General features: G+C 34.8%; 2 long non-coding RNA genes across 2 annotated transcripts; both read right to left on the bottom strand.

Annotated features, from left to right (window-relative positions):
* Positions 1-2,681: 2,681 nt before the first annotated feature.
* Positions 2,682-4,285, bottom strand: LOC147760037 (uncharacterized). The gene is made up of 2 exons (XR_015331143.1): positions 4,179-4,285; positions 2,682-3,111 (listed from the first exon to the last, which is right to left on the bottom strand). It is a non-coding gene; the product is annotated as an uncharacterized LOC147760037 (long non-coding RNA).
* Positions 4,286-4,759: 474 nt separating this feature from the next.
* On the bottom strand, positions 4,760-7,337 carry LOC147760036 (uncharacterized). The gene is made up of 2 exons (XR_015331136.1): positions 6,227-7,337; positions 4,760-5,159 (listed from the first exon to the last, which is right to left on the bottom strand). It is a non-coding gene; the product is annotated as an uncharacterized LOC147760036 (long non-coding RNA).
* Positions 7,338-9,067: the final 1,730 nt, after the last annotated feature.

Below are 9,067 nucleotides of genomic sequence, written 5' to 3'. Positions count from 1 at the left end.
ATTTTTACCGCATAAACCTTTGTGGTTTAGAGTTATAAGTTTAGTAGTAGGAATAGGATGGTTGGACAAAAAGCTTCTAGTCAACTGGCTTAGACCTAGGGTGTGATGCTGCTATCATCCGAGGAAACACCTACACTGAATCCTCTTCCTGAAATCCCCCTAGCTGAAACAAAAAATGCCCCTTGAACCGGTCCATTTTTACAGGGTCGAATGATTTTTGATATCATTGAGCGTCTTTAAACGAAAGCTTTTAAGTGACAAAAACAGAACCGTGTGGTGATTGTTTATTAAAGCGTAGGTTTATTCATCATGATCCATTTTGTAAACAACACATGCCTAAATTTTACTTGGATTGATCATCGTCACTGTTTGGCTACTCGCCTATAATGCGTGCTGAACGACAGACAACTTATAAATATTATCTGTGTTACTGTGTATTTGACCAAGTTAAAATAGAACGGTGTCGGTGATTTAATCCATCGAACATATTAATATTTCTTCTTTTAAAACCAGTGTTAGGTTAACATCAAGTCAATTTAAGTAAAGCTAAGTAAAGCATGTTTCTAGTTCATCCACGCTATATAAATACATGAAGGATAACAAGTCTCTGTAGCCAATTAACTTTCACAATGCCCTGTGCTTTAGAGTCCCATGTTATACAAGCAAATGAGTATGGCCTGAGAGAAATATAAATATGAGGCCGTGTATGAAGATGTTTCAAATAATAAGAATCAAGAATTTAAACATGTTAGGTACATGCACATCATTTAATAAGTCATTTCACAAAAATGGCATCTAATTTTTCAGATAAACCTCCACTTTTATCGATCTCAACGCCTTGTCTGATGTTTACATGTAGGCGGTATACTCCAATATTAATTGCGAACAATATCAACAGCGACTCGAGATCGTTGCCTAGCTGTCTTTCACACTTTTACACAAACCCATGAAGGGTTAATAAAAGGATTCGCGTTGCGACATCTATCTCTTTCTTTCGAACAAGCAAATTAAGGGCTGACCCGAAGTAAGCTGGCATAACTAATTTCTCTTTGACTGTACAAGGGTATATTGTAATTACTCCACTTGGTCGCCTCCATTGTCTTGTAACAGTGACAAAGAATGTGTTTTCACACGCTAGTTTACATAACTCCTTTGCCTTGTGTCTTTATCAAGGTTATAATCAGTTTGAATAGGTTGTCTTGCCTCACTTAAAAAGGGAGTTGTTCTTCACACTGGTTTTTGCCTAACTTATGCTAACCTATTTTGTACAAATATGGTTTTAATAAATCGCCAAAATCATGACACTAGTGAACATTGTATATCAAACGTTTTGATACGATTAAATAAATGTCCAATAAGGATTACGGAATGAGTTACTATTTACCTCCCCCCACGCCCCCCCTCCCCCCCCAAAAAAAAAATCCTCTTTTGATTTCGAAATGAATTTGTTTTTAACGTAAAGAAGTCCAATACCCCTTTCACGACTCAGTCATTGTACAGCATGTTGTAATCGATATTTAAAAAAGTTCATAACTTGGACCGGAGTTTGATATACAGTGTACTGTAGCTACAATGGCATTCCTCAAGTTGGGTCTGCTGGGGGAGGGGGCATTTAAATGATAAACGAAGAAGTCCACCTGTAAACAGCAGCGGTTTAAATGATCGCTATCTCGGTTATTTTTCCTTTGACAGCATCATAGAAAATGTTAAGGGAGAAAGTCACACATACCCACGGCGTTGTTTTGTCTTCAGCATTTCCTCCTTCCTGCTTACTGCAATTATTATCGTCAATTAATTAAACCGAGAAAGCAATTAAATGGTGGCACATTGAATATAATCACTATGTGCATTTCGCTGAGTGTAAACACGATCTAGCGAAACATTTTATTTCAGAATAAATTTATATGTGATTTCACCTCTGTCGTTTGTGTTATTTCAAACAAAACGATTTCCTGAAAGACCAACTTTAAAATGTATGTCTATTCAACAAAATAATGTAATTTAATACAACTATGAGTAATGTATTTAAACTACGGCCGTATATGCGATGGCCATGTGGGATTATAATTGCATACCTTGATGCAAAACAGTCTATCGTTTCTCCTACCGCGAGTCCCTTTAATTAATGTATTATATTACTCTTTACCCTTTTTATTTGACACTGTCTCTGTTTCTCTCCCCTTTTCCTTTCTCTTGTAAGAAGGAGGGCAAATAATTAAGCATTCAAAATATGCATCACCAATCTTCAGAAAAGAATGAGTGAATGAACCATTGGGCTGGCCCACAACGTCCGACACAGCAGAATAAATTAAATAACAGCTTTCACAGATTTAACTGCAGTTAGCTGTATAGCGTCACTATATACATAATCCGCTGCACGCCCGAAGCTGTTGAACAAAAGGATAGTTCTCTATGGAAGACATTTTGTTTACATAAGTACTCTAAGGGGGCGTGCCTAACCAGGCGACAAGAGGATTAGGCTAGTCACTATATTCCGTCAAATTCGTTTAGCGACCCTATCATTATCACACTCCCTCTATTGTATTTTCTGACGTTATAATTGTATCTAATCTTCTTACGTTAGATGGAATAAATGCACACATACATAATCTTATGACTGTATTGTTGGATCTTTGGCAAAATTGGTAATAGGCACTGGTCCCTCAAAACAAAAGAGAATATCATGTTTACATTCTTTATTCGATATGTATAAATGTATGTACATATTCCACAGTATGGTATGCAACCAGCCTACTAGAGAACTGTTTTATAGATTTTTGCAAATTTAATGGTGTTGCTACTGCTTTTTAATTATAAGTTCTATAAGATATCACAAGTATCCAATATGTCTTGTCAAGCTGTGGCGTCACTGTCTGTTTCTTGTGTGAGTTTGAACTCCTGCCAGAATGAGTGGCTAAAACCTCCCTTGGCCAGACCATGTCCATTGTCAGCATACTGCTTTAGTCACTTAATAATTGAAGAATTTCAGACAAAAGTCTTTTGCACATTGTTCAACTTTACTGTGATAAGTCTTTTGCACATTGTTCAACTTTACTGTGATGGCCTTCTTAACCTCTGCCTGAGTTGTGTTGAACCATTTGCAGATGTATTCTGAAAGATAGACATTGTGAATTTCAATTAATTGTACATATCTACAAAAATGCAAAATGATGAAGGAAAATTTTTCTAATGAGATCAATAATAATCATTGCACCAATTCTATTTTGAGCAATTCATAGCCTTTATTAGTTTACTGAATTTTTTTCAAAGACAAGGTATTAAAGCTGGATAATTTGTAAAAAAAAATTTATATATATATATATAAAAAACATGAACATATTTCATAGGACCAAGTCCACAGGAACAATCAGAAACGCATTTTAAAATGCAGAAATTTGCATTGGAGAAAACTCTACTCTGGTTAAATATGCAATTGGGCCATTACAGAGCTGCCAGGGCCAAAAAAGTCCCAAAAACTATAAGAAAACTCATTTCCGAGGGTAAACAGTAATTCCCTATTCTCACCAGTCTTTGCTTGACCTAAATCATCAGTCCAAACCACAAAAAAGCAATCCCCAAGTTAAAATTTATAGCTTTTGTGTAAGCAAAATGGTCAGATTTTCACAATGCACATTTCATTTCCGTTATGTAAAGGTTAGCAAAAAATATTTTTAAACAAACTGTGGTGTTTACTTCACATTAAGGGTTGAAAGAAATTAAAGGGAAAGAAAACTTGGCAAATAAACGATCCTGAAGAACGTGTGAGGTAATGAAATTTGCCCTGACAGCCCCTCTAACATGTTAATTGTATGTTATTTATTAGCATGGGTCTTCCTCAGTTATATATCATGATGGTCCCTTGGAGGCAGTTGTGGATAACATTAAATAGATAATTTTTAATAAATCACAAACCAAAAGTTAAATGAAATGTCTTTTTTTTTTTAGATTCAACTGCATTTAAAGAAATATGAACAATTGATCACAGTTTTTATCCTATAAGAAATAAAGAGACTAAACAATGATTGCATTATGTATCCTTTTTTCTTCATTATAATATATAACTTGTTTAATGTAATATATATATATATAATGTTTACAAGGTACACTACAAATTAGATCAATTAATTATCTCATTTTCAATTTGATTAGATGATCCAATGCATTACTGTAATACATACCTTCCTCAATCCGATTTTTCTACACTCTGTACCCTTCCACTATGCTCCTGAATTTAAACTGTCTTGATAGCTGTATACTCATTTGCTGCTTGTCTCAAAGCAAACAACCCTTACGAAAATTTCCTATAGGATTCCTATACAGTAGGAAATTTCCTATAGGATCCTATAGAATTTCCTATAGGTTCCTATAGGAAATTGGCCCAATTTCCTATAGGATCCTATAGAATATCCTATAGGATCCTATAGAATTTCCTATAGGTTCCTATAGGAAATTGGCCCAATTTCCTATAGGATCCTATAGAATATCCTATAGGATCCTATAGAATTTCCTATAGGTTCCTATAGGAAATTGGCCCAATTTCCTATAGGATCCTATAAGATTTCCTATAGGATCCTATAGAATTTCCTATAGGTTCCTATAGGAAATTGGCCCAATTTCCTATAGGATCCTATAGGAAATCTTATAGGAACCTATAGAAATTTATATTAACTGTTTTGAATATTTTTACAGCTTTTTATATATTGTTGGAACTTAGGCAAAATTGGTTATAGGCACTGGTCCCTCAAAACAAAAGAGAGTATCATGTTTACATTCTTTATTCAATATATAAAAATGTATAAATGTACATATTCCACAGTATGCTATGCAACCAGCTTACTAGAGAATTGTTTCATAGATTTTTGCAAATTTAACGATGCTGCTACTGCTTTTGAATTATAAGTTCTATAAGTTATCACAAGGATCAAATATGTCTTGTCAAGCTGTGGCATCACTGTCTTTTTCTTGTGTGCGTTCGAACTCCTGCCAGAATGAGTGGCTAAAACCTCCCTTGGCCAGATTGTGTACATTGTCAGCATACTGCTTTAGTCACTTAATAATTGAAGAATTTTAGACAAAAGTCTTTTGCACATTGGTCAACTTTACTGTGATAGTCTTCTTAAACTCCGTCTAAGTTGTGTTGAACCATTTGCAGACACAATCTAAAAGAAAAACATTGTGAATTTCAATTAATTGTACATGTCTACAAAAATGCAAAATGATGAAGGAAAAATTTTCTAATGAGATCAATAATAATCATTGCACCAATTTTATTTTGAGCATTTCATAGCCTTTATTAGTTAACTGTTTTTTTCAAAGACAAGGTATTAAAGCTGGATAATTTGTAAAAAAAAATTTTTAAGAACTTGAACATATTTCATAGAACCAAGCCCACAGGAACAATCAGAAACGAATTTTAAAATGCAGAAATCAGCAGTGGAGAAAACTCTACTCTGGTTAAATATGCAATTGGGCCATTACAGAGCTGTCAGGGCCAAGGGCCAGGGCCAAGTCTCAAAAACTCATGGAAAACTAATTTCCGAGGGTAAACAGTAATTCCCTATATTCTGACCAGTCTTTGCTTGACTTAAATCATCAGTCCAAACCACAAAAAAAGCAACTCCAAGTTAAAATTTATAGCTTCCGTGTAAGCAAAATGGTCAGATTTTCACAATGCACATTTCATTTCCAATATGTATAGGTAAGCAAAAAATATTTTTAAACAAACTATGGTGTTTACCTCACATTTATGGTTGAAAAGAAATTAAATGAAAAGAAAACTTGGCAAATAAACAATCCTGAAGAACATGTGAGGTAATGAAATTTGCCCTGACAGCCTCTCTAACATGTTAATTGTATGTTATTTATTAGCATAGGTCTTTCTCAGTTATATATCATGATGGTTCCTTTGAGGCAGTTGTGGATAACATTAATAGATAATTTTTAATAAATCACAAACCAAAAGTTATATGAAATGTAATTTTTTTTTTAGATTCAACTGCATTTATAGAAATATTTTGATGAGCAATTGATCACAGTTTTATAAGAAATAAAGAGAATAAACAGTATTTCTTTGTTGGCTAAAAGGGAAGCTATATTTTATAAATTATAACTTGTTTAATGTAATATAGATATGATGTTTACAAGGTACACTACAAATTAGATCAATCATCTCATTTTCAATTTGATTAAATGCCCAAATGATCCAATGCATTACTGCTATACATACCTTCCTCAATCGATTTTTCTACACTCTGTACCCTTCCACTATGCTCCTGAATTTAAACTGGCTTGATAGCTGTACACTCATTTGCTGCTTGTCTCATATAAACAAAGACTTAGACAGGATACCACACATCTGATAACACCTAATAGGCGGTTACTGTTACTAGTGTAACAATAGCTACAGGAGTAGTGACCTAATAATAGGTGCCAAGCTAACAAAAGAAATTCACAGTTGTTGAATCTATGGTTATGGTTGGTGGAGTAGGGCATTCTCTAGCTAACATCAGTTGCAGGCCCGTAGCCAGCAATTTCAAAAGGGGGGTTCTTTTTCTGAAAAAGTGGACCTTTTCCCATAAAAATGTCATGTACCTGGATCAAATTTTACCCAGAGTGGACCTTTTTCCAGCATAAGGGGCGGTTCTTTCGAACCCCCCGAACCCCCCCCTGGCTACAGGCCTGAGTTGATTTCCTATAAGATTTCCTATAGGATCCAATAGGAATTTTTGTAATGGTCTGAACATAAATTAAAAATCAAAATCATATACTAATATTTAAACCAGATTCATTATTTTTCATTCAACCTGGCTTATAAAAATTCCCTAAATGAATTATATTAGCATAGGATTTCCTATAGGTTCCTATAGAAATTCCTATAAGATTTTTGTAATGGTCTGAACATGAATTTAAAAAAATCAGCTTCAATGATTTGGTACAAAAACATTTCTAATGATAAAATATTTCTCTATAAAAGATTACTTTAAAATGATCAATTTTTTTCAAAAATTCTTTAAAAAAGAAATTAAAGAATTTCTATAGAATCCTATAGAAGACTATAAGATTGTGCATTATAAACAATAAAAAGCATTTTTGCTTTAATAGTGATATATAATTGACAATTCAACTGATAAAATGGACCTATATCAAATATCTATTGTTTAGAATGATATATGTTTATAAGATATGCATTTTTCTCAAGATTTTAACTTACAACAATTTCCTATAGGATCCTATAGGAAATCCTATAGGAAATGTGCCCTATAGGATCCTATAAGATTTCCTATAGGACCCTATAGGATCCTATAGGAATCCTATAGGATCCTATAGGAAATTTTCGTAAGGGTTAATACTAAAATTTTCCCTGATACAAAAACCCCTATTTGAGCGCTTATTCCTGACTGCGTTAATTACGGGTGATTAGAAAGTAATCTATGAGGACGCAGGAGCGATGATCGCTACTCTTACCAACGGTAAATCACCGATTTACTTGACTCCGCTACTTCGAGCAAAATCACACACCACCAAAAGACAAATTAGACCACGTTCGTCCTCTTATTAAAACAAAGAATGTAAAAATGTGATGTCGGTCAAAGAAGAGGCCTAGACTACGTGCTTCATGGTTTATTAGATAGGCCTATTCATTGGATTTTTTTATTTCATTATTATAGCTTCGCCTCGCGAGACCCTTTTTTATATATTTAAAACACAGCACCCCACTGGTTTCGCGATCATGAAGAAAGGGAGTGTAGCAAAGAACCTCATTAATGGTCGTAATAATAGGTGGTTGCATTGTAGGCCTAACCTTGTTCATTTTAGTCGACAGACTAAGCTAGAAGAAAGAAAAGATCATTATCGCCTCTCTTTACTTAGGAACAATAAGGATGGCTAGTGGCAGCATTTATAAGTTCTTTTATTTAGAAACTTTCCGATCCTTTGTCTGGGACTGCGTCCGAGAAACGGCGATAACGACAGAGACGTCCTCGAACATTTTGGACTCAGTGCAAATAAAAAAAAAAATCCGTTAAGAAGTAGCCTTTAAATGTCCTGGCAAATAATTTTGCGATGGCTCAGAGAGTTCTAGAATGAATGACAAGCAACGACATTAGGGTTAATAATAGACTAAAAACTATCAGAGTGTAGGCCTGTCTTACTTCATTTCTAAGGCCATCTTGTGATACGAGTCATGCTACACTACAAAAGAGGGGGTAGCAGTGGATGATTTAATACAGGGATACCATCGATAGTATATCAATAGAAAATCGCAATCCTCAAATGTTTTTTAATTCATTAAATATAAACGGTCTTTTCTCGTACAATGGGTCTGGTAAAGTTGTATTGGCCTATCAGTTGGAAACACGTGGTTCGTCTACAATTGCAAATGGCGGAGGTGCCGTGTAGTTATTGTCGTAAAATTAGCTGGATACGGTGCAAGTGAGAAAATTATTCATTAAATTTAGTTTTCGAGCGTCAGCTTAATCTGGTAAAATGCGAGACGAAAAAAATGATAGATAGAGCCTTATGACCCACTGTAGAATGATGCCGAATAATACATCAACGACGTAGTTTTTCGGCAGATAAACGTGTTTCCATTCTCGGCTGACTGAGGAAAGGTTTGAGAGAGCATTTAAAGAAGAGGCGGTCGAACCAATAGTGAGTAGGAAGTGTGCTGCAATCAAGACGAACAATACCGATCATAAGTGGACAGCTAATAACCCCTAATTAACCCCGGGTTACGCGCTGCTGTGTTGACTCCTTGCTGGGAAGGGGTAGCGGCCTCCTACTGCTGTGCGTAATCAAACATTGTCTTCTAACATGCGGCTACACGACGGTTTCATTGTATTAATAAAGTAATACCTATTCATAAGGAAGGGGGCGGATGGTAATCTTACGAGAATTAAATCAGTTATCGATCATACGCGTACCAATAGTCGTGTTTTTTTTAGCTATACGGTACGTTGTCTGCTTAAGATAAAGCCACATATTTGTCATTACATATGGATTAAAAACAGGCCTACCGGTGCGATATTTAATTACCAGATTTGTAACAGAAATCAAAATGATAATAGGC

The sequence above is a fragment of the Lingula anatina genome, chromosome 9 (assembly GCF_051362555.1).
Source record: "Lingula anatina isolate TDL-2025a chromosome 9, LinAna3.0, whole genome shotgun sequence".
NCBI classification, from domain to species: domain Eukaryota; kingdom Metazoa; phylum Brachiopoda; class Lingulata; order Lingulida; family Lingulidae; genus Lingula; species Lingula anatina.
The sequence above is the reverse complement of the archived record's forward strand: the minus strand, read 5'-3'. Positions and strand labels throughout refer to the sequence as shown.